Below are 26,260 nucleotides of genomic sequence, written 5' to 3' on the forward strand. Positions count from 1 at the left end.
CCCTATAACCGTGTAGTAAAACTCTGGAGTAAATAGGTCATATGTTTATGTTTCAATACCAGCAAAAGAAACCTATGCTAGGATTTTATTCCACAGTTAGCTGGGAAGAAGAAAATTTAAAGACTTTTTAACATTTGGGGGTAGGCTGTGAAAATCACAGGAAATAGGATTCAACTATAGAAAATTTAGGCCAGAAGCTAGAAGATCTGCATTCTAGTTCCAATATGTATGCTGGTAACTACCTCTGTGACTTGGACAATTATAGTGTCTATGTTTCTTAGTTCATTCATTAGTGGATAAGGGGATGGAACTTAAGACTCCCTATGATTTCACTCACTGTAAGCAGAGTAACGTACACCATGTTAGCATTATGTGTTAAAATTTATTTGCAAAATACCCAGCCTCAATATGACAGTTGTAAGTATTTTATTTACTTATTGGAAGTATAACACTTTCCCCCAACATAATTTCCACATTTGCAAAATTTACTGTTAGATACTCTTTGTTGAAAATAGCTTATTATAATTGATAAGTTCAAGGGAATTTCACCGTTTTCACTTTCAATTCTCCTTCATCTGCACCTGTCTTCATCTGCCTTAAGAAAGAATTTAACATGTCTTCTATAGTTTATTTGCTCCCTCCTCCAAGATTTCCTTTATATGTAAAGGAAATATATATGTACTATATAAGACATACATATATTATTTTCATAATTCTATCATTATTTTAACAGTGTTTTAAAGGTCTACATTAAGATAAACATAAAAGTTGAAAAAAGCCACAAAGTATCAGGAATTCTTTGCCCATTTCCTCATCCTGTAAAATGACACTGGACAGGACAGTGGGCAGTTTTGAAGACTACATATGTATGTGTGAACAAGAACGTAGCACAGTGAATAGCACTCAGTAGACCTCGTTCTTTCCTACTCTTTAAACAGTCAGGCAGGAATCTAGTTCTTTAAAAATGGGATCAGTACCCTATCACTAAATCTCAAGAAATTCAGGAAGAGAGTTCATAACATCAGTGTTCTGAAAGACGATCCCCTCAGACTATTAAGGTACAATTGTCTTAACTTTCCATGTTATTCTTTAACATGATAAATATTCATCTGATCTCATTTTTTCATATAAATAAGAACTTGAAGAGAAACATCTTGCCTGGTTCTGCACTAATTATGAAAGATTTCTTCATTATCAACCTGGTCTTTAATAATAATAAAGACAGACAGGTCTTGAGCCTGTTTGGCTTGCAGTAATTACGAAGAATTCCTTTATTTGGTTCTTGCTCAAAGAAGGGTGATAATCTGGACACAGAGCGTTAGCCTTGCCTTGGCAGCTACTGCCAGCCATGCCAGCCCTGCCAGCCACTAACTGACGAGCTGGAGTCTGGTGGGGGAAAGATTTTACCTGAGTAGTTAAGCTGAGCCTAGGGACTTCTTTAAAGCAAGCTGCCACTGTGATTCTTCATAGCATGCCTGGATTTAACCAAAAGGTTAGACTGTCACTCACAGGGGATGTAAAATGGTTCAGGACATGGGGAATTTTCCACTTCCATGTCTGTGCAAGTGACAGCGTTCTGAGTTGCCTCCAGTTTACCAATGTTGATAATTAACATTTCAGCTATGGCTAATTAAAAAAAAAATTTGACCAGAAATTGAAAAACTGATTAGCATGCCACCAATATGTCAACCCAAGGAAAATGATTTGGTTGAATCTTTTTGGACAAAGTGATGAAAACTTTCACATCCTCCAAAATTGCACTAGAAACAACATGTGAAAATCGAAGGTATGGATCCACAATGATAATTTGCATTTTACACACTTTCACACAAATGTTCCACAGGCCTCCAAAAATATAAATTTCATGGATCTCCTCCAACGACGTATTTATTATTGTTTATGAAAACAGATTGGGAAATTGAGACATAAATCGAGATGGCAAATGGTACCAAGTGAACTGCAATATCACCGGTGGTCTTGCCAGTGGTCTTTGGTGGTCTTGCACAGAGACTCTTCATTTGAAGTCTTAAGCACAATAGAACTCAGTGAAGACTATGCTTTTCTTCTGTAAACAGAGATTTAGTGAGACATTCAGAGACATTCACGAACTCTGGTCCAAACCAACCAGTTCATTGATTTGTCACTTGCTGACAAACTTATTCATTCAACATTAGACCTTGAATCAATAACAGGGACATTGATTTATTATCTAAAAAAGTGAAGAATCAAGAGGACTTCATGCATGACTCACTTTGCTTTTAAAATGTGAAGTTTGGTAATAAAATTAGTAGTACTAATGGTAGAAGCTACCATTTCCTGAGGGAATGTGAAGCCAGGAAATTTGCTTATATAATTTCATTTAATCCTCACAATAACCCAATGAGCGAGGTATTATTCTTTCTATATTTCAGACAAGGAAATGACTCAGAGAGTTTCAGTAACTTTCCCAAGGTCACACAGCTAGAAAGCAGCAAGTGGAGCCTGAAAATTGTCACTCTTCTTCATTTGTGATGGATGTCAGATAACTATACTGGAAACTCTTTAGGTATAAAAGTGATTCGACAGAATAAAAATGAGTCATCCTGGACTTCTTAGCAAAGAGACCATCACTTTTTGCATTTACATTTCAAAAGACTACATGATAAAGAAATCATTTGCTATTGCTAGATAAGTGCTTCTTCAAGCAAGAAATTCAGAGCCCATTTAAAAAAAAAAATGGAAAGAAGAAAGAAAATGTACCAGCTCTAATTTCCTCTCCATATTAGACAACCACAAAAGACACTTAAAAATTCTGGCATTAAAAGCAAGCTGCCCAGTATTACTGCAATCTCTAGGAGTTTGCATTTTTAAGTAGAAAAGTTGCCTCTGTGACACAAATCAAGATATTCCATAAGTTTAGAAAAAGGGAAGGCCTTGCTTTAATACCCTTTTGTTAACAACTTTTTGATATATGCTGGAATGTGTATATTTCTTTTTTTTCCTCACTAGAATGTACATCTGTTGTAGTAGAGACTTTTATCTTCTTTCTTCAGTAACCCCAGTGCCTAGAAAAGGGCCTTGGCACAGTAGATATTTACCATAGGTTTGTTAATCAACAAACGAATGAATAAATTAATATGACTGAAAGCAGGCTGAAGATAAATGCTCTCCAACATCCTTTTGGTCTTTCTTGAAATGGTCACACAACTCAGGAGCTGAAGTCCTCTGAACCAATCATCTCACCTGCTTATCTGAAAAGTTTAGATGTTCATAATATTTAGGACAAGTATGATACTGTTTCAAGTATTTCATTATGAAATCAGAAAAGCAAGGGCTCTAAAAGGATTACTAGTATCTAGATCATATCAGGAAAAAGAACTCCAATTCTAATGTCTCCTACTTCAAAGCCTTCACTTCATAGGTCTATATGTAATATGTGCTTTACCAGTTTTTAAAAACAAGGGATAACAGCTACAGCCTACTACTCAAGCAGCTCAATCGATCCCTGGGAAGATTTACTTTTCAACTCATCCTATTGCTTTATCCTGAGAAGCCTTCATAGTACTCTTAGAGCTACTAAAACTCCCTTAGACTACTCCGTAGAGACAACTACCAAGATGATTTATGTGACAACCTGCTTATTTGTCTTCCTGGCATACAAGGGGCTAAACTTTAACTGCTAAAGGAAGTTCCTTTGGTATTTGGAAAATTACGGTGAGAGGAGTTGTATTCTTCCCTCTCCTCTAATTTCTGCTTCAGCCCCTTTAATAAGAACTTCTAGCTTGTTAGAGGTATTAGGAAAGAACCCTAGCTTTTGTGTATGTCCTCCTCCTCCTCCTATCCTAGGACAGAGTAGTGACTGTATAAATGAAGGTAATGCTAGCTACATTAACAAATAAGCCTTCAACATTCAGTGGTTTAGCACAACAGAAATTTCTATTGCACTCACATAACAGTTCAGTGCCCTTGGTCCTGGCGGGAAGGCAACTGGTTTTCATGTATTGATTTAAGGAACTAGGCTCCTTCCATGTGTGGTTCTACCACTTGTTAGAGTTTTGAAAACGAAAGCCATGATGAAGAAGGTACAACATGGTCCAGAACTGGCATATATCCTTTTTACTAATATTGCATGAGCAAAATATAGCCACATGACCACACCTAGAGGCAAGGGGTAGGCTGGCATACATCACCTTTGGCTGGGAACCTTGCCAGAGAAAACTTTATAATAAAGAAGAAAAACAAAAATTCTTTTTAAAAAAATTTTTGGTATATAGCATACCCTGTGCCTAGGATGTTGTCTTCCACTGGGGAGGGCAGATTGTTGAATTACAGACATCTGTTTGTAGATGCTATGGTTCTCTTCCTCACTGATGCTCTCTTATTGGAACTACCCACTTTCGGTTCTCTTCTGTGTTGTGGTAAGCTCTCAGGACAGTCTTGTATCCCACAGAAGAAGCTGACAGTTGTCTGATTACCCTACTTGTGATTGAATGAATAAGTTCAAATAATAGGAAAGTCAAATAGGAACCCATCTGCCCCCAGATTCAAGCTCATTCTACTGTCCAGCTTTATCCATGATACGCTTGGAATTTTTCTAAGTTTTTATGTGACAAGCAGATCAGTCGGTAGGGAAGGACAGAGGGAGATATATAAAATAGATGTATAGTGCAAATTGGCTCAAAAATAGTAGGAGAATAGGGTAAGAACTTCACAAAGCACTATAACTATGTTAGGGGATACTTAGATTTATCCTAAAGTAATTTTACTAAAAATAATGGTTCTTTTTTGAGCTTTTTGAAATGTCATAAAGGAATGAACCACAAAAACAATTGTGAACATTTTAGAAAAAAATATTACATCCTTAAACTTTCAAGTAATCTGAATTCTTCAAACATAAATAGGCTTCCCAAGATAAATCTAAAGGCTGAATTAGAAAATATTTAATGGGCAAATATTTCTTAAATGTTTTTAATGTTTATTTATTTTTGAGAGAGAGAGAGAGAGAGAGACAGAGTGAGCAGGGAAAGGTGAGAGAGAGAGAGAGAAGGAGAACAGAATCTGAACCAGGCTCTAGGCTCTGAGCTGTCAGCACAGAGCCCAACATGGGTCTCAAACTCACACTCACAGAGGGTGAGATCATGACCTGAGCAGAAATGCAATGCTTAACCAACTGAGCCACCCAGGCATCCCACTAATGGGCAAATGTTTTGACTCCTTTGAACTTGATGTCAGCTGTTGTTCATTCTCTTTGGTGGGTTTTCTTAAAGATCTTATCCATGCTCTTCAAACTTCAAGGACCTATTACTCTATCTCCTCTCTTCAAACTTTAAGGATCTCTCCAGAGTACATCAACCCCTGTCCACGTGTGGATCATGTACTCAATTTCTTTTTCAGTCAAGCTTCACTATTAATGTCTGTACTGAGTGGTCTTTCAAAGTGTTCTGGGTGGGAGTTCAAGAAAAAAAAAGGCAAAGCTCTTAGGAAGCACTTGGGTAGCCTGGCATGGAAGACAAATACAGACTGCAAAGAGAACCAAGCAACCAGTATTTCTTGCTGATACATTTATATACAACTGCAGGGTTAGTACCATGCATTAGCCACAGTGGCACTGGGAGTTGGCTTCCGCTTCTAAGCAGGTTGGCACACAAGCTTTTAATTGGCTGAGGAAGAACAAATTTGCTCTGATTGAAATATGAATAAGATATTACATGTGAGGTAGAAAAAATATTTTAAGCCATGTGTGACCTCTTTTCTCTCCTGTCTATTGTGGAGTCGATGTTCATTCATGAAAAAAGAATCACAAATAAAATCCTATTGTTGTCAATATGCAGCCATTTTTGACATGATCATTTAAACAGCTATTTTCTTCTCTTTTGTCCGTAATAACATTTAAAATAAATTGAAGACTTCAGTGCAATCCTATTTTATTTTCCTCTAGCAAGAGAATCTTCAAGTATGATATAAAATTATATCTACCCAGATAAGGTTTAACAGAATAAGTTAGTAACATCAAATTAATCAAAAACATTAATTAGAAATATGTACTGATAATGAGTGGTTATTTGTACAGTAGAACACTAGTGAAGAAAGATAAAAGTGAGGTATATAGTATATTGTGTATATTCCAATCTAACTTTTATTATAATTTATAGATTTCAGGTTTTTAAAAAATTTTATTTAATATTTATTTTTGAGAGAGGAAGAGAGAGCAGTGGGGGGAGAGGCAGAAAGAGAAGGAGGCACAGAGTTCAAAGCAGGCTCCAGGCTCTGAGCTGTCATCACAGAACCCAATGCAGTACTCAAAGCCAGGAATTGTGAGATCATGACCTGAGCCAAAGTCAAAACTTAACCAACTAAGCCACCTAGGCACATCTAATTTGTAATTTCAAATAAAAACCCTGAACAACTCAATAACTGTCTGGCTCATTGATTTCCAACAAGTCTTCATATACATAGAATTTGGGAGACTAATTCAAGGAATATTAGGACATCATGGAGTTCCCTAAATCTTTAATTAGTGGTAAGATTTTATATCATCATCTTAGGGAATATCTTTTCTGGTTTATAAATACCAGAAATTTAATCATGTGTAGTCAAGTTAGTTTTTTCTTGATTTTCTAGAATTTACTAGACTATTCAAGTCTATTACTGAGGGCGGGGGGAAACATGCTTTGGACACATAATCTAAATTTAAAGACCCTCCACCTATTGTGGTCAGCCACCTCTGGTCAAGGCTTACATAAAGACATGGTTACAGCCACCATACCCCATCCCTCTGGCCCTTTGGAGAACAAAAGAAAGAGTAGCAACTTTTTCTTCCCAAGCCTTCCCAATGACTGACACGGGGGAGAAGAGATGACTTTAGACTTAGGTTCTATACCCCACTCCTACAAGATTGGAGACAAGACCATCTGTCCTCCCATCAGAAACTCACAAAATAGCAACTGTCTTGGTTTAAAATTCACATAGCATCTAAACTAACAGACCTGAAGTTGCTGGTACTTGGGGACAGAAGCAAGAGGGAGAGCTATAACTGAAAGAATAATTACTGAGGACCTAGGGAAGGGGTAGACATCAGCCTGCATTTCAACCATGTTGATTGGTAAGAATATGAATGTCCACGAGTCATGTGAAAAGTGGCCAAACCTAAATCACATTGCCAGTAACTAGCCCAAGAGGGCTGATCACCAGAAACAAGATCCCATGAGCAAAGCCTGTAAAGGTGAACATCCAACATATGGAGAGGAAAGGAAACTGGATGAGCCAGACCCTTATATCCTACTCCAGAGGCAGAGGTTGTCCTAGAAGAGAACTCTGTAGGGTCTTTGGAAGAAACCCCAATGTGGCCCCAATAAAAGCTAGCATTTGAATATTGGTTTCACAGAACCAAAGAGCTGTTAGTCACTCTCAGATTGAAAATACATAAAAAGCAAAATGAAAAGGGGCAGTCATCTTATCAGGAGTAGTTACAGAGTACAGTAACATCTGTTTTCTTCTCACTGCTTCCCACCCTACCTTCTGAGGAGGAAGTCAAGAGGGTTGAGTGTGAGGGAGCATAACATGCCTTCAATCTTACCACAAGCCATGGGAACCTCTGGTGTAACCCTTCTGGAGTGGGTAAGAGCATGGAGAAGTATGGAGATTGAAGATAAAATGGAAATATTTAATTCAATATTACTAACGTTGAAAAGGTTAATCTCTAATACATAAAGAGCTCTTAAGAAAAAAAAGATAAAAATTGAAAATAGGCCCTCAAGTAATAAAATTAGAATTTTATTTACATCCATCAGATTGACAAAAATACCAAATCTAAACAATATACTCATTAGTAAGGATGTAGGAAAAGGAGCCCTCTTACTTATTGCTGTCAAGATGGTATCAGTTTCTATAGAAGAAAATTTGGCAATATCTAAAATGTCTGTCCATGCATTTAACCCCACACTCAGCCCATAGTTCTGGGAGATTACCCTAAAAATACACCTCCATAAATATTAAACTTTTATATGAGGTTATACACTCTGAAATTATTTGTCATAGCAAAATATTGGAAGCAATGCAAATGTCTGTCCATAGGAGACTGATTCTATAAACTGTACTTCAGCTGTACGATGAAAGTGAGGGGACAGATTGGGCAAAATGAAGGAGCAAGGACTCTAAGAGTGGAGTCATAGATGCAGAGACCAGGGATACTGGAGCTCAAAATACAGAATAGGGGTGGGGGTGCAACCTTGTGAGCTCAGAGAAGAGAAGATCAAGGTGCTGAGAATTACTCTCAGGCCCCAAAACCTAATGGAATTTGTCCTGCTGGGTTGCTTATTAGCTTTATACCAACAACTCCTTTTACTCTTTCCTCTTCTCCCTTGCAGAACAGGAATGTCTATCCTAAGCCTGTCTCATCATTGTACTCTGGAAGCAGATAACTTGTTTGCTAGTTTCATAGGTCCACAAATGGACAGGAATTTTCCCCCGTGATGGATGTCAGTCTGGGCTACCATGGTAGATATCACAGACTGAATGGCTAAACAACATGCATTTATTTCTCACAGTTCGAAAGACTAAGAGGTCCAGAGTCAAAGTGCCAGTAGATCTAGTGTCTAGTGAGAGCCCTCTTCCAGGCTATAAATTGCCAAGTTCTCATTTTACCCTCATATGGCAGAAGAGATGAGGTATCTCTATGAGGTCCCTATTATAATGGCACTAATCCAATTCATGAGGGTTCCACTGTTATCATCTGATTACTTCCCAAAGGTCCCACTTCCAAATATCATCACATCGGGAGTTAGTCCACCATGAATTCTGGGTGGACATAAACATTCAACTCATTGCAATGGACCATACCCAGAGTCTCACTCAGACCTGACCTAAAGAATTTAAAATAGGAGATCTGGAGGTTTTTTTTGAGTTGATTATTTATAGATGGGATTTTAGAGTTAGAGTCATGCTAGAATAGATTAACGTTTGGAGATAGGAGACAAAGTGAATGTATTTTGCAAGGACATGAATTCTGGTGGGCCAGAGTGGACTACTGTGGGTTGAAAAGTGTCATTCAAGGGGTCATGTCTACCTGGAACCTCAGAATGAGACCTTATTTGTGAATAAGGTTTTTGCCAATGTAATTAGTGAATTTAAGCTAAGGCCATTATGGATTAGGGTAGGCCCAAATCCAACTGCACTACTCTCCTAATAAGAAGACAGAGATGCAGAGACATTTGAGAAAGAAAGCCATGTGAGGACAGTGGAAGAGATTGGAGCGATGCAGTCACAGGACAAAAAATGCCAACGATGGCTGGCAACCATCAGAAGAAAAAAGAAACAAAAGATTCTCCTCTAGATCGTTCAGAGGAAGCAAGGCCCTGGTGGTGATTCCTTGATTTCAGGCTTCCAGCCTCCAGAACTGTGAGAAAATGCACTTTTTTTGTTGTTTAAAAAATGAGAAATAGGAAAAAGTAAGGTTATATTTTCAAGTAAAAAAAGCAAGATGCAGAAAAATATACCTATAGTAGTTCTATTTTGGGTATTAAAAAGAAGAAAATTACACACACAGAAGCTAAACTATAAATTAAAGAAATGATTACATGTAAAGGGTTAGTAGAAAGAACAGGAATGAGAGCGAGGTTTCTCTGGGTATATTCTTTGATAATGTTTTGGTATTTCAATAACCACATAAATGTTTTAAATATTCAGTTAATCCAATTTAGTCAAAAGAAAAAAGATCTTAAAATTGACTATAAACAGAAACAAATAAATCTAATTTTTATCAAAATGGTAACCAAACCACACAGAACAAAATAATGAATTCAAATAAGTTTTTGACAGTCTCTGACTATATATACAAAATAAATTGTTTGGCAAATAGAAACTTTAAATAGGAGTTGGATATTAGACGTTATCGTGGATTTTTTTTTCATGTTTTATTTATTTCTAGGAGAGAGAGAGAGAGACAGCGTGAGCAGGGGAGGGTCAGAGAGAGAGGGAGTCACAGATTCTGAAACAGGCTCCAGGCTCTGAGCTGGCAGTCAGCACAGAGCCCGACGCGGGGCTCGAACCCACGAACCGCGAGATCATGACCTAAGAAAAAGTCGGACGCTTAACCAACTAAGCCACCCAGGTGCCCCTATCGTGGATTTTTTAAATGTCCATATTTCCATTAAAATTTCTTCAATTTCCATAACATTTCCAAAAAAGTTACTACTATTTATTTTTAGAATGAAAATGGTATGTGGTATTCTTATTCTTAAGAGAAGGAGTTCATATTTTTTAAGGAAATGTCACAATGCCTACAACTTACTTTTAAATAGTAAGCCAAACATAAATACACACATACACAAACACACATATACACAGAATTATATTTTTATATAATTGGTATGCATATATAACTAATAAAGTAGAAAGCACATGTGATCACTGTATTCTTTATACTTCTTTATACTTTCTATGGTTTTGCACATTTTCAAAACAGGGATGTGGGAAAAAATGAATAGGTTAATGTTTATAACCTGGAAGAATTTTGGAATTAGGCAGACACTTCAGAAGAGAAAGGATTCTATTAACTGGGCACCGTTGGTGACAGTTACTGGAAAAATAAAACTAATCTATGTTTGTACCCCAGGAGTGGGTGGTTTACTATATTCTTTACATGTGACCCACAAATTCTATAAGAAGCCTCTCTGAGATCAATTTACACTTTTTAAAAAATGGTTTTTATTTATTTTTGATTGATTGAGAGAGAGAGAGACAGAGAGACAGAGCATGAGTGGGGGAGGGACAGAAAGAAAGGGGGAGACAGAATCCGAAGCAGGCTTGGGACTCTGAGCTGTCAGCACAGAGCCCAATGCGGGGCCCGAACCCATGAATTGAGAGATCATGACCTGAGCTGAAGTTGGATCCTCAACCGAATGAACCACCCAGGGACCCCCAATTTACACTTCATTAATGGTAATTCCTATGTGTCAGGGATCATACTCAACCCTGGGAGTGAAGGTTTCTAGAGAAAGAGCAGACTGTTCAGAGTTCACAGCAGCCAAGTCTAACTTAACTTGTCAGTAGAAGAAAAAAAATGCACTGTCATTATAACTGTCATAAAACTGTCATTGTAACTCCTTATCAGATGAAGCCAACATAGTAGAAATGGATTTCCAAGGCAAAGGAAAACTAAGAGACCAGAAGGGAAATATGCCTTGTTCTGAGACGGTTATGCTCAGACCATCTTTTTACTCATCCTGCTCTGAACTTTACTTTGGGGGTGGGCTGATGCCTGCAGGCTGCCTTTCCCAGTTTCCTAAGACAACTGGCTTATAGCAGACTTTGTGGAAAGAAAGAAGGCAGGAGGGAGGAAAGGGGTGTATAAAGCCAGGGTTTTTATGCTCTCTTTTTCTGGCTGGATGTGATCTTCTGCAGCACCTGAGTCTCCTCATTGGCTCAAACCTCCACTAGATAGACCTCTTGCTTCCAGTTCCTAATGCTTGGGAAGAAGCCCCAAGCTCCGCTCACATCTTCTCTTCCCTTTTGCCCTCCAGCCTAGGAACTGCAGGAGCCTCCTATGGTTTCCTGTGGGCCGTCTGCCCATTGTCTGTTGGCATGTCAACTCTTCTATTTCTTGTTCAAATAGTGTGTTTGTAAATTCCCCATGTGTTAGCTATATAGAAGGTTTGTTGTTTTTTTTTTCCTATTTGGATCCTGACAATTTAGGATATATGAGAGAAAGGGGAGGTAAAAAGAGAACAAATTTTGGCACAGTCATATATGAAGACACACAATAAGTAGAGAATGGCAAACATTCTAACAGAGTATTAACCAGTATATACACCATTCTCTTCTACAGAAGCTATCACTTTTAACTTTTGAGACTGACTTTGTTGCTGAATCTGATCAGTCATCCAATAGCTATCCAATTAGCTATCCAATTCTAGCTAGAAAACCTGGCTTTATCTCAGCATTACAAGTAACAGCTCTGTAATTCTGATGTTATTTAACCTCTCTGTGCCTCAGTTTCCTTATCTGCAAACGAAAGTGGTAATACTATGTACTTCACATAGCGTAAAAATGTGTACAAAGCAAGCACTCAATAAATAATCTTTAATTCATTTGTGTTCATTTTCATATAGAAAACTCGGGAACTGATTACTATTTGCTGTGTTACTTTTTCCATATAATTATTTTTGTGTCTGGGCAACAACTTTCAAAGTACTTTTATATGTATGGCTTCATTACACCAATCTAGCTAAGGTAGATTGAATAGATTGTACCACCCCAATTTTATAGACGATAAAACTGAAGTTGGAAGAGATCACTAGCAAGAGAGATATAAGCAAGACCAAAACCTAAGTCTTCTAACTGATTGTTTTGAATTTTTCGAAGATGTCATTAACAAACCATTCGTGGGATCCCAGCCTTCTTATTTTTAACCCATCCTTTAATTTTGTATGGCAAACATAACATGTAAAGTGCAAAAGGCATGTGAAAGCCAATTATCCTGAATATTCTTCTAGCTTTATTAATACTGATATATTTTTAAACGAAAATAAAACCTATATATGTACAATGCCAAGAAAACAATAACAAACTGGAGGGAGTAATCAGATATGAAATCAACAAAAGATAACAAAGAATTAAGAGACTACTCTACAATTTGAAATCATGTCATTAACCACCAATTATAAGAATGTGTAGGGAAGATTGACAGCTCAGGAGACAACATACTGGAATTACCTAGAAGAGGAAAATGTGGGTGGAAGATAATTCATTAGCTCTGTTACTTCAGTTTAATTTAGTGTAAAGAATTATTTTATTCATCGTTGTTTCCAAGGAAACTATGGTCGACTCATCTCACAGTTTAGTATCTTGCAATCACATATACTATTTTATGCCTGACGTGAACACAATAGTTCTTACTCTACAATTCATCTATGTCCTGAACTCCCACATACTATATACCATGAGAGCTGTATCCATTTTCAGTAAAACTGAATGTAACTTGAATGGTTATCTAATGTTTTTGTTCTTATTATTTTCAATGATCCAATGTTAGAAATAAAACCATATTCATTAATAGGTGGCCAGAGTATATTTATTTGCCTTCTTTTACCATATGGACATGAAATATATCACTAAATCACTGACTTTAAAAATAAAAGGTGTTTTAAACCATGAGCCTTTGAATTATCAGTGCATGCCAGTCTCACATTTTCTCTTGTATAACTTTCATCATAAAAAAACATAAATGTAAATACACATATGTGTAAAAGTAAAGGCAAAATTTGGAGTTTTTCAAACCGGACCATATAAAAACATCAGCATTTCTTTGTAATATTTGCCCCAAATGCACTCAAATTATTAAGTAAAACCTTCCTGAACTTTTAGGACACGGTATATCTAAACCTTGTAAAAGCTGACATTCATGAGGTAGAATAGTATGTTTGGCTACTGAGGGTATTTGATGCCTGGCCAGAGATTATTAAATTAATGGGAAAAGGTAAGACATACTACATAGAATTACATCACAAAGTTCATTGCCATCAGGCAGAAAAAAGGTAGGATTAGTGAGTTCGACCTTGATAATGAGGGTATGCAGACTGATGAGTGGAACTTGAAGGCACCCCAAAATGCTGGCAGAATAGTACTATCAGAACGTAATACTGCATGACTGCAGAAATAGAAAAAGTTATTCTCAAGATTTCAAGTAATTGCTGGAAGATTTTAGAATGTTGGAGAAAAACAAACTTTAAATTTTAGGACAGAATTTGGAAACTGCACTCTGAGAGCAAACATAGAACATACATCGAGGGAATTCCCATGAATCATTAATAAGTTTCCTGATGCAAAGGAGTAACAGTTCTAGCAAAGTTCAATGTAGTAGGAGAATCTTGAGTGATAATCATACAGAAATGGTCGGCAGAAACTGAATAATTCAATAAGCAAAAGCCACCCTAGACCAGAACAAATGAAATTCTCAGACTCTCCAGACAGGATTTCCACTATTCCTGAGATGTAATATTGGGAAATATATTCAGACTCCTGAATTTGTTGGTATCTACATCTGTCTATATCTATATAGCTAGCTAGCTGGTAAGCTATTTTTGTTTGTTTTAAAAATGCTTCATGTAACAGTAATCTAAATATGTATTTCATTTCAGCACATGTTATCACTTTAGAAGACCTGTTGATCATTTCCACTTTCAGATCAATTTATTGTTCTGAGTATCCTGGAAGAAACGAGTACACCTACTGTTATGTTCCTATTCTGCCCAATGGTGGCAATCTCTGGATGAACTACCCTATATGCTAAAGTAGACAGGCTGTGTACACTGAATTAATCCCAATGTGCTGTTCTGTATTTAAAATCTACCAATTCCACACCTGGATAATATGAAGTAACAGGGACCAGATTTACCCAACCATCTGAAACAACTAAAAATAGGGGCAGGGGTGCTTGGATAGGTCAGTCTGTTAATTATCTGATTTCAGCTCAGGGAATGAGCTCAAAGTTTATGAGTTCAAGCCACACGTTGGGCTCTGTGCTGTCAATGCAGAGCCTGCTTTGGATCCTCGGTCTCCTTCTTTCTCTCCCCCCCCCCCCCCCTTCCGCTCTGTCTCTTTCTTATATTTTACNATAAAAGTTTAAGATAGTGGACATCAAGCAACAAAAGTCAATGATCCCTAGTTAATGGGAAACAAATGAGGTGAGCCCTCCACTCACCTCCTTATTACTGCCTTTCGGGTTTCTTTTCTTTTCCTTTTTTTAATTTTTAATTTTTTTTTTATTTTGAGAGATACAGGGAGTGGGGGAGAGGCAGAGAGAGGAAGAGAGAATCTCAAGAAGGCTCTGCACCAGCAGCCCAGAGCCCAACGCAGGAGTCAGACTCATGAGCTGTGGGATCAAGATCTGAGCTGAAACTAACAGTCGGATGCTTAACCAGCTGAACCACCCAGGTGCTCCTGCCTTTTGGGTTTCTAGGCTCAGGCACAGAGGAGAGGAACCCAGGCTGAGCACCCTCAAACTTTCCAAGGGGCTTAGAAAGCTTAGGAAAGGCAGAGCAGCTAGCACTTTACCAAGCAGAATACTCAAAAGGAGAAAGCAACACAGATTCTCCATAGATCTGCAGAAGTCTGCAGTTAAGTATCTATCAACACATGTGTTTGAGGAAACTAACGAAGCTAGAGCAGGAAACACCTGAAAGAATTAACAGGAACAATATTCAGGGTTCACACAGGTTCGTGAAGAGTTCCTGCTTCCATCAGCCAGAGCTGAAAACCTCATAATTCATAAGGCATTGAATGTAGAGCTCAGAAAGGTTTTACCTCAACAGTGGAGAAAATTTACCCTAAACAACACACTTCCCTGGCAAACAATCTTGCCAAGCAAAGCTTAAAAACAAATCCCCAAAACTAGTTTCAAGTAACTAAAATAACTCCCAGTTAAAAACTCAGAAATATTCATAGGACTGAAAAATAATCCACCAACCAACAAGATAAAATCCACGATTAATATCTGACATGTAATTAAAATTTTCTATTCAAAGAAGCAGAAAACCATTAAGAAAAATCAATGAGAAGAAAAATCAATTGAAACTGACCCAGAAACAACACAAATAATAGAATTAGTCAACAAGGACATAAAAAATTACTACAAGTGTATTTCACGTGTTTTTATGTAGCTAGAGGAAAGATTTAGAATGTTAAGTAGAGGCATGGAAAATTTTATATACTCCCAATTCAAATTCTAGAAATAAAAACTAAAATATTAGAGATGAAAATACCCAGGACAGGGTTAAGGGCATATTAGACATAGTAGAATATAAGATTAATAAACTTAAAACAGTCAAAATTATCAAATATGAAGAGCACAAAGAAAACAGCTAGAGAAATAACAATTCTTACATGAATTGGGAGACAAATTAAAAGGTCCTAATATTTGCATATTGGGAGTTCCCAAAAGGAAGAGGAGAGAAAAAATGTTTGAAGAAAACACAAGCGAATTTTCCAATTTTAATTAAAAGTATAAACTCACAAACCCAAAAAGCTCAACAAATCTCAGGCACAAGAAACAAAACAAACAAGCAAAAAAACCATACCACAATAAAGCATAATCAAATTACTTAGAGCCAGTGAAAGAAAGAAAAAGTTAAAGGCCGTCAGGGGGGGAAAACAGTATTTATAGAGAAACAAGGATTAGAATGACAGGGACTTTTGATCAGAAATAATCCAAACCAAAAGACAGTAAAGCAACCTCTTGGGAAGTACTGAAAGAACAGGAAAACTGTCAACTTGATTATAGGCACGGTAAAATAGAGTTTTTCAGATACATTAAAGCTAAAAGAATTTATTACCAACAAATCCATGCTATAAAAAATATTAAAATATATCCTTCAGTAGCAAGGAAATACCGAAAGAAAATGTGTATCTACCCACAAAAAAGAAAAAGAAAAACAGTAACTTCATGGATAAATATAAAAGAGTTTTTAAATTATTTGTTTCTTAAAAAAAAAAATTATTTGTTTCTTGAATTATAATTGTTTAAATTAAAAAAAAACAATGTACTGTGTGTTTTATTATACATGTAGAACCAAAATGTATGACAATAATAGTTCAGAGACTGGAAGGGGGAAATGGAGTTACAGTATCATATGGATCTTACACTATTCATGAAGTGATATGCTATCACTTGAAGGCAGACTTAGGTAAGTTAAATGAGAGTCCTATAAAACCTAAAGCAACTCCTAACATAAGCCAATAAAGGGGGTGGTGGTGAATGGAATCAGAAAGAACAGTTAATTGATCCAAAAGAAAAAGGGCAAAAAGGAAAAGGGAAAAACAAAGACAAATTAAAAACAAATAGCAAAAATGCTTAAACCAAACCATATCAATAAATACACTAAATATAAATAGCCTATCCGTAACAGGGGTGGGTTTCATCACATCCTGAAAACAATAAAAAAGCTGACCCTTTCTAATTTAAGAGAAAGTTCTTCCTGTGTGACTGCTTTCAAACTGGGACATTAGCTTTTTCCTGTGCTGGGACTTGAACTGAACCATTGGCTCCTGGGGACACAGTCTGTCAGCCTTTGGACTGAACTACACCATCAGTTCCCCTAGTCCTCACTCTCACTGGACAACACCATCAGGCTTTCCAGGGTCTTCAAGCTTGCTGACTCAACCTACAGATACTGGCGCTTGCTGGCCTCCATAACCTTACGAAATTATTCCTTATAACTCATCATTTAATATATATATATATTTGTTACCAACAAGAGATTTTATATATATACATATATTTATACATACAAACACATGCATATACATATATGGCATCTATTATTTACTGCTTCGGTTTCTTGGGGGGAGCCTGGAGAACCCATGTGGAACCCTGACTCAACACCATGTTAATACCGCACAAAATTTTAAAATGCGGTTTAGTACATTAACAACAAAGTTGATTTTAGGGCGTAAAATATTACAAAGAATAATGAGGATTATTCCACAATAAGAGGTCAATTTGAGAGGCATAATAATCCTAAATATTTATGCTTCCAACAGAAAGCTTCACTATACAGGAAGAAAAAATTGATAAAGTGCAAAGAGAAATAAACAAATTCACTATTATATTCTCAGATTTCAACAGCACTCTACCGAAATAAGCAAACTAAGAGGTACTCACCCATATCCTCAGGGCCAGTTGCTCCTCTACCAGTAGCGAAGTGTCTAGGTTCATCCCAGGAGGCCATCTCGAGGGGGATCATAGCTACCAGTCCCTGGAGTCTTTTTCCTCAGCATTGCTGGCTATTTCTGACCCAGACAAACTGCCAGCATCCTGTGGGGGTGAGCTGTATTCTGTACTCAGGAAATGTTCTTTTTGAACAGCAGAGGACATCCAGAAGTGAGGACCTGGTCCAGGTGGGTGGTGTGGATGGTTTCCCAAAGGGCAAACAGGGTGCAGTTGGAGCCCACAGAGTGAGCTTCGTGACTTCTGGGCGCTGAGTGTCAGGGGAGGCCCTGCGAATGGTGCAATCAGGCCACAGGTGCCTCTGCCTTGACCACTCTTCCCAATGAAAGCTGGATTTCCTGGGATCCTGGGAGTTCTATAGGGGCCACCTGAGTAAGAAAAGCAGTAACAGAAAACTTGAAACTATCACACCTCATTTACATTTCTATAACACTCCATCTAACAACAGCATGACACCTTTTTTTCCAAGACAAACAGAACATATACCAAGATAGAGCATATGCTGTTCCATAAAACAAGTCTCAATAAATCTTTAAGGGTTCTGTTTTCTGACCAAAATGAAAAATTAGAAATAAGTAATAAATTCATCCGGAAAACCCTAAATATTTGGAAACTGAGTAATCTACTTCAAAATAAGCCATGGGTCAAAGAATAAATCAAAAAGGAAATCAGAAAGTATTTTAAACTGTACAAAAATAAAAAGACAACATATTAAAATTGTAGGATCCAGCTTAAGCAGTGATTAGAGAAAACTTTATAGCATGAAATGCTTATATTAAAAGAGAAGGGTCTCAAATCAATGACCTCACTGCACACCTTACACTAGAAAAAGGAGTGCATAAACTGAAAATGAGCAGAAGAGAGGAAATGAAGGTTAGAGTAGAAATCAATGAAAATCGAAAACAAAAGCAATAAGAGATTAAAACCAAATCATTATAGATGTTAGAAATATTTAAAAAAATAATAAAGGAATATTATGAGTTACTTTATGCCAATACTTTTGGCAACATCTGAAATGAAAGGATTCCTTGAAAGACAAAGTAACAATGCTTACTCATGAAGAAGTAGTTGAATAAATCTATTAAGCCATCTGAATTGGATTTGCAGTTTAAAATCCTATCAAAAGTAAACTATTAATAGATGACACAATCATATATGTAGAATGTCTGATGCAGTTCACAAAAGTGACTAGAACAGTAAATGAATTTAGCAAGCTGTCAGGATACTGTAGAAAAAGAAATTGTAGGGGCACCTGGGTGGCTCAGTTGGTTAGGCTTTTGACTCTTGATTTCAGTACAGGTCATGATCTCGTGATTTCCTGAGTTCAAGTCTCTCACGGGCTCTGTGCTGACATTGCAGAGCCTGCTTGAGATTCTGCCTCTTCTTTCTCTGCCCCTCCCTCGCTCACACTCTCTCTCAAAATAGTAAATAAAACTTAAAAAAAAAGAAAGTGCATTTTTTATTAGTAATAACCATTTAGACTTGTACTTTTAAAATAGTATTTACAATAGTATCAAGAAATAGGAATTAGTTTTGGATATATTTTACTAAAATGTGAAAGAATTTTATATGAACCCAATATTTGACAATAAAATAAAAGAATACCTAAGTGGAAAGATATGCATGTTCATGAATTAGAAGACAATTTGTTAAAAATGGCAGTCCTCCCAAAACATACATAGATTTAATACAGTGTCAATTAGAATTGTAACAGATTTTCTCAAGAAATTAATGGTCTAATTCTAAAATTCTTATGGAAACGCAAAGTATAGAGTATAGTCAAAACATCCTTGAAAAAAGAATCGAGGAACTTATTCTCCCCGATTCACAGACATGATAAAGCTACAGTAAAAATCAAAACAGCATAGTATTTGTGTCAAGCTAGACAAGTAGATCAACAGAAAACATTTAGAGTTCAGAAATAGAGTCACACATACTGATTTTGAAGAAAGGAGCAAAAGTATAAGAATAGAGAAAGAGTAAACTTTCAAAATTTTGGACCAGAACAACTGGATATCTGTATGCATAAAACAAAACAAAACCTTCATTCTATCCTCATACTTGAAAATATTAATGTAAAATGATCCATGTATCTAAAGGGAAAACTTAAAATTATAAAAGTTCTAGAAGAAATCACAAGAGAAAATGTGATTCTGTGATCCTTAGAAATAGAGTTCTTAGATAATTTTAAAAAAGTATGACCCACAAAAGGAGAAATGATAAATTGTACTTCATTAAAATTAGGAATTACTGATCTTTGAAAGACCTAGTTATGAGAAGAAAAAGACAAGCCACAGACGGATAAATTTTTTCAAATCATGAATCCAATACGGAATGTGAATCTAGACTCTATAAAACTCAAATATTAGCCATAAAAAAAAATAGTGAAGACAGTTACATATTATCACTTGAATGAACTTTGACATTATGCTAAATGAATGAAATCCAGGAAAGCCACATATCATATGATTCCATAGATATAAAATGTCTAGAGTATGAAAATCCATAGAAACAGGAAACAAATTGGTGAGTGCCAGAATATGGGATGAGGAGAAAATGGAGAGTGACTGATAGCGATAGAAATTCTTTATGGGGTGAAGGAAATGTTCTGAAATAGATTGTGGGAATACATGTACAATATTGTGAATATTCTAAAAACCACAAAATTACACATTTTAATATTTTTAATGTTTATTTATTTTTGAGAGAGAGAGACAGAACACCATTGAGGGAGGGGCAGAGAGAGAGGAAGACGGAATCCGAAGCAGGCTCCAGGCTCTGAACTGTCAGCAAAGAGCCTGATGTGGGGCTCAAACCCACAGACTACAAGATCATGACCTGAGTCAAAGTCAGACACTTAACGGACTGAGTCACCAACGCACCCCTGAATTACAAACTAAATGATAAGTTTTATGTTACATTAATTGTTTCTTACTATTAAAAATACTAAAAATACAAAAGCTCAATATTAATAAAACAAGCAGCCCCACTTAAAAAAATAGAGAATAGCTTTGAACAAACCCTTTCCAAAGAAGATATATGCATGGCAAATAAGCACAGGAACAGTTGCTCAGCATAATTAGTAATTAGGGAAATGCAAATTAAAACCACACAGAGATAGCACTACACACACCTGAGTGGCTAAAATTAAAACCACTTGACCTTACCAAGTGTTATCAATACAAAACAACTGAAATGCTCATTTACTGCACATGGGAATGTTAAATGCTAGCACTGCTTTGAAAAAACAGTTTGGTAGTTTCTTAAAAACTTAAACATACACACACCATATAACCTAGTAATTCCATTTCTGGTATTTACCCAAGTCAAATGAAAATATATGTATATCAACAAAATGATTTGGACATAAGTGTGAATTACTTTTAATTATCCAAAACTAGAAACAATCCAAATGTCCCAAATGTCCAACTGTTGAAATGTGAATGAATAAAAAATTGAGACATATCTATAAAATACAATATTACTCAGCAATTAAGATACATAAACCATTGAGGCACATGATAATATGGTAAATCTCAAAATAATTATACAAAATGTAAGAAGCCAATATAAATAAATATGTATATATTTGTATGTATATATGTATATATTTATGTGTATATATATATATAAACCATATGACTCCACTTATACAAAATTATAGCAAATACAAACTCATATATGATAAGAATAGATCAAGTGTTGCCTGAGGATAGGGACTAGGAAAGGTGAAGTTTGGAAGTAAGAGATTACAAAAGGGATATGAGAAAACTTTTAAAGGTAAAGCATGTGTTCATCACCATGATCATCGTGGTAGTTTTATTGGTATACAAATATATCAAATCTTATCAAATTGCACTTTTGAAATATATGCAGTTCATCATATGCCAAGCAGACTTCAATAAACTATTAAAATAAATTAATTTTTAAAATGGAACCAATAGATTGATTTAGTCTCTAGAGATATAATATCATGGGTGCTTGAGAGAGTAGGGGCCATTCCAGTCAAGTACTATGTGTAAACCAGAATTAACAGGGTGCCAATTCTAAGATTCTCATTTTGGAAGTCAAGCTGCAGCAGAGAAAAGGGAACCAATGTGCTAAAATAAATGAAAGACAACTCAGACACAAGATAAAACAGACTGCAAGTGAAGGTGTTTCCTGGTTTCAGTTTAAGTGTAGCCCAGCGAAACTTGGTTTCTTGACATTCTCTTATTCTGCATGAACTTCTTTGGATGGACTCTATCCCTCGAAATCAAACCCTATAAGACTGGGACAGTCATTTTTTGTCCCCAGGTAAAGACCTAATAGGCATTTATTTTTAAGCCTGGAACAAAATAATAAATAAAAGGTTTTCTTGGTATTGCTCTAAATAAATAAGTAAGTTGGTGAATGGGTAGATAATCTAGACTATTTGAGTCAAGATTTTGTTGAGTATTGTCTTGTTTGAATGCCCTGAGAAAAAGACCCTGAGACTGGAATTCAAATAAAAGTGATTTATTTGTATGGGGATCCTAGGAAGGGTCCCTGGGTATGGGAGCAGAGAAGTGAGACAGGGAAGGGAAGGTAGCCAATAAAGGATGTTACCAAGCCAATTACCTCTATGACACTGGGCCTTAATAGCATTAGGTAATTCTCAATGTTAGTGCTAAACATTCACCTCTGAATTAGCCCAAACCAGAGGCAAGGGAACAAAGGAATTTATAGACCATCTCTCATTGGTACTTGGTTGAAAAGTGCTTGAAGTATGGAGCATTAGTTTTTCTAACACCCCTTCACTATGACCCCTTCACAGATTGGTCTCTGGCTTGCAGAGATAACTCTCATGCAATTGGAAGGAGGACTGGAGGGCTCTGCAGTGATCAGGTCCAGGTGATAGCATCAGGGGGTAAATGTCACCTGCTAGGGCCAGGGAGGGCAAATCATGCTTACTTCTGCATGTTCCACCTTTTCTAGCTCTCTCCACTGAACTAGCCTGGCTCCATATTACCAATAGGATAAGATCCAAAGTTTGTGATGTGGCACATCAGGCCCATAATTAGATAAACCTTCCCTATTGCACCAGTCATCACGTGACATGGGTCTGCCACATATAATACACTGAACTTCCTGCAGTTCCTCAAACATATCATAATTGTGCATAACAATATGCCTTTAAATATGTTGCTCCCAGAAACCAGAAATATCTTTCTTCTATGATGCCCCCTTACTTGCATTCCAATATGCAACACAAGCACTGTCTTCTCTATACAAATTCTACCTGAATGCTCCAAGTGCCTGCCTCCTCTGTGAGTCTGTGTATATGCTTGAGATAGCACTTGTATTATGATTATGGATTCATGGCTCTATTATACTAGATCATGAACTCCCTGGAGACAGAGATGATTGTATTCATCTTCTTAGCTCCAGTGGTTGGCATAACACTGTGCATATTGCAAATGCCTAATAACTTTTATTGAATTGTTTATGATTCCAGTAATCCAAAATAACATCAATACAGAATATTTTGCATTTTACATAGAATCTAGTATTATGAATACTGATATGCAAAATAAACCAAAATATATAAGAAATATTCAAATATGTTAAGTGAGAAGAGCAAGTTATAATATGTTAGTGTAATCTATTTTTGTAATATTTTGGAAAGTATATTGTATACATATGTATATGATATGCATATTATGACTTTAAATGATTTTGAAAAACCTATACACCAAAACTGCTAAAAATGGTAATGTTTGAAGGGAGGAGTTATGGAACATATATGTTAGCTTACAACTCTGGGTTGTTTTAATTTTTTATAACAAAAAGATAAATAGTTTCAAAAGAAGAAAAAGAAGAAAATAGCAATAAAAATAAAGATACATAAAATAAGGCTCATCAAGATGTTTAGAAATAGTAATGTGAAGGTGCAACTCAATTCCTTTTAAATCAGACCATCTTAGAAGCTTGAGTTCCATTTAATAGAGATAGATTCCTTATAGATAGAAAAAGAGAGGTGGTGGTAAAATCATAGTGAGAGACCTATAAATGTCACCTGAAAGTATTTTATATATTTCAAGGTGAGACAGAGAAGATATAGGTGGGAAGCATAAGCTTTCTTCAAATTCTTGAAGGGCTATTCTCTGGAAGAGGTATTAAATATGTCCTCTTTTGCCCTTGGGTTTTACTAAGGTCAGTGTATAAAATTTGTAGTGAGAGAAATTTAAATTTGGTGTAAAAGGAGACCTTTTCTGTAGTCATAATTCTATAAAGAGAGAAAGATTCATCCCCACAGTTTCCTCATTTTCACAATCCCTGAAGTTATTCAAATACAATATGGAAAAACACATGTTAGGAAACTTGTGCAGAAACTCACAGCCTCCTTGGAAAGGGATTTAAATACTCTCCAGGCTCCCTTCCAGCACTGAGGTTATGATATTGTGAGATCAGAAGTTTCCAAGAGTTTAAAATTATTAGGACATGAAAAGCATTTTTACCAAAAAAAATTCTTTTTTTATTAAATTTGATTCAGATTATACAACATAAAACAAAATAAAAAGGAAGTCTGGAGACATGATTCTGCTCCAAACTTTCCAATAAATTCATTCATTCATAAATTCAAAATTTATTGAGTGTCAGCTATGTGTCAAGAACATACACGGGAAATATAAAGGGGGGGAAAAGCAGAGTCCAAGTTCTTTGTATTCTGATGAGGAAAAAAACCTGTTATAATAAAACACAACCTGTGAATCAACAGAACTACATACTGTTGAGTGATGTTACAGAGGAGAGGGAGGACCCTGTCAAGGATTTCTGAGAGGTGCATGGGTAGAGATATGCAGAAACATGCAAGTGTATGAAAAAAAAGCATGTAGATTTAAAGCAGTGTATAAATAGTTTAATATTGCTAGAGCTGAGAATTCAGGTAATAGAAGATGGAACTAAACAAGTCAATGTCAGATTGAAAAGGATTTTGAGGGGCGCCTGAGTGGCTCAGTCGGTTAAGCGTCCGACTTTGGCTCAGGTCATGATCTCACGGTTCATAAGTTTGAGCCCCGCGTCAGGCTCTGTGCTGACAACTAGGTCAGAGCCTGGAGCCTGCTTCGGGTTCTGTGTCTCCTTCTCTCTCTGACCCTCCCCTGCTCATGCTGTCTCTCTTCTCTCAGAAATAAATAAAACATTAAATAAATAAATAAATAAAAATTTAAAAAAAAGGATTTCGAGAACTATTCTAAGGAACTGGGGCTTTTCTTTGAGGGCAATTGAGAGCCATGAAAAGGACTTTAATCAAAGAAATGATACCAGGTCTGCCCTTCAGAAATAATCACCTGTCACCTAATTGAAAGAAAAGATGATGAAAAGTTAGATAAGAAAAGAAAGCCAGTCATGAGAATATAACTAACTGGCTTTCCAAGGAGTGGCCAAGACAATGGAAACAAAAGAAAAAGAAAGAAGAGCTGATAAGAAGACAGAATCAACAAGACTTAGTGAGTAATTGAATGTGGTATTGAGGGAAGTGCAGGTCGTCCTTAATTTACAATGGTTTGAATTAGGATTTGTTGACTTTACAATGGTAAAGGCAAAAGTGATAAACATTCAGGAGAAACCATATTTTGATTGTGGAATTTTGATCTGTTCTGGCTGCTGGTGATATTCAATATGATCCTCTCTGGTGATGCTGGGTAGGGAGCTGCAGCTGCCAGTCAGCCACTTGGTCAAAATGTATAGTTTGAATGTTTTACAGGTACCTATATCACTGTTATAATTACAAATGAGTATTTCAACCTTGCCATGTGCCATCTCCTTTTTAAAAGTTTCTTGATCCCCCTATGAATATGATCTCCACCAATCAAGTTAATTCCATACCTTATGCAACCTCTACAAGTGTGTGGGTAAAGAACCCACACACTTCCAACCACTCTGCACTCATATAACTATCCTGCTTTTCCCTTTGAGTACAATATTCAATCAATTATTCAACACTTTATTAAAAATTAGTTTTGTGTTAGATGATCCTGCTCAACTGTAAGCTAATGTGTGTTCTGAACACATTTAAGATAGACTAGGCTAAGCTATGATGCTCAGTAGATTAGGTATCTTAAATGCATTTTTGACTTAAGATATTTTCAACTTTAGATGAGTTTACTGGGGGGCACCTGGATGGCTCAGTGGATCAAGCATCCAACTTTGGCTCAGGTAATGATCTCACAGTTCATGGGTTTGAGCTCTGCATCAGGCTCAGTGCTGACACCTCAGAGCCTGGACCTGTTTCAGATTCTGTGTCTCCCTCTCTCTCTGCCCATCCCCTGCTCATACTCTGTCTGTCTCTCTCTCTGTCTAAAACATAAATATTTTTTTAAATAAAAAAAGATGAGTTTATTGGACATAAGCCCATCAAAAGCCAAGGAAGATCTGTCAGAAAATTAAATAGGACCACAATGACTCTGGGTTTTACAACTGGTTAGATTATCAAGACAAAGAAGGCAGCAAGAGAAGCCATTTCTGTGGAAAAATAAGAAATAAATACCAAACAACAAACATTAACAATACAAAAACTTCTGCTGTATTATTAAGAGA

The sequence above is a fragment of the Crocuta crocuta genome, unplaced genomic scaffold (genome assembly GCF_008692635.1).
Source record: "Crocuta crocuta isolate KB4526 unplaced genomic scaffold, BGI_CrCroc_1.0 scaffold749, whole genome shotgun sequence".
Lineage (NCBI taxonomy): Eukaryota > Metazoa > Chordata > Mammalia > Carnivora > Hyaenidae > Crocuta > Crocuta crocuta.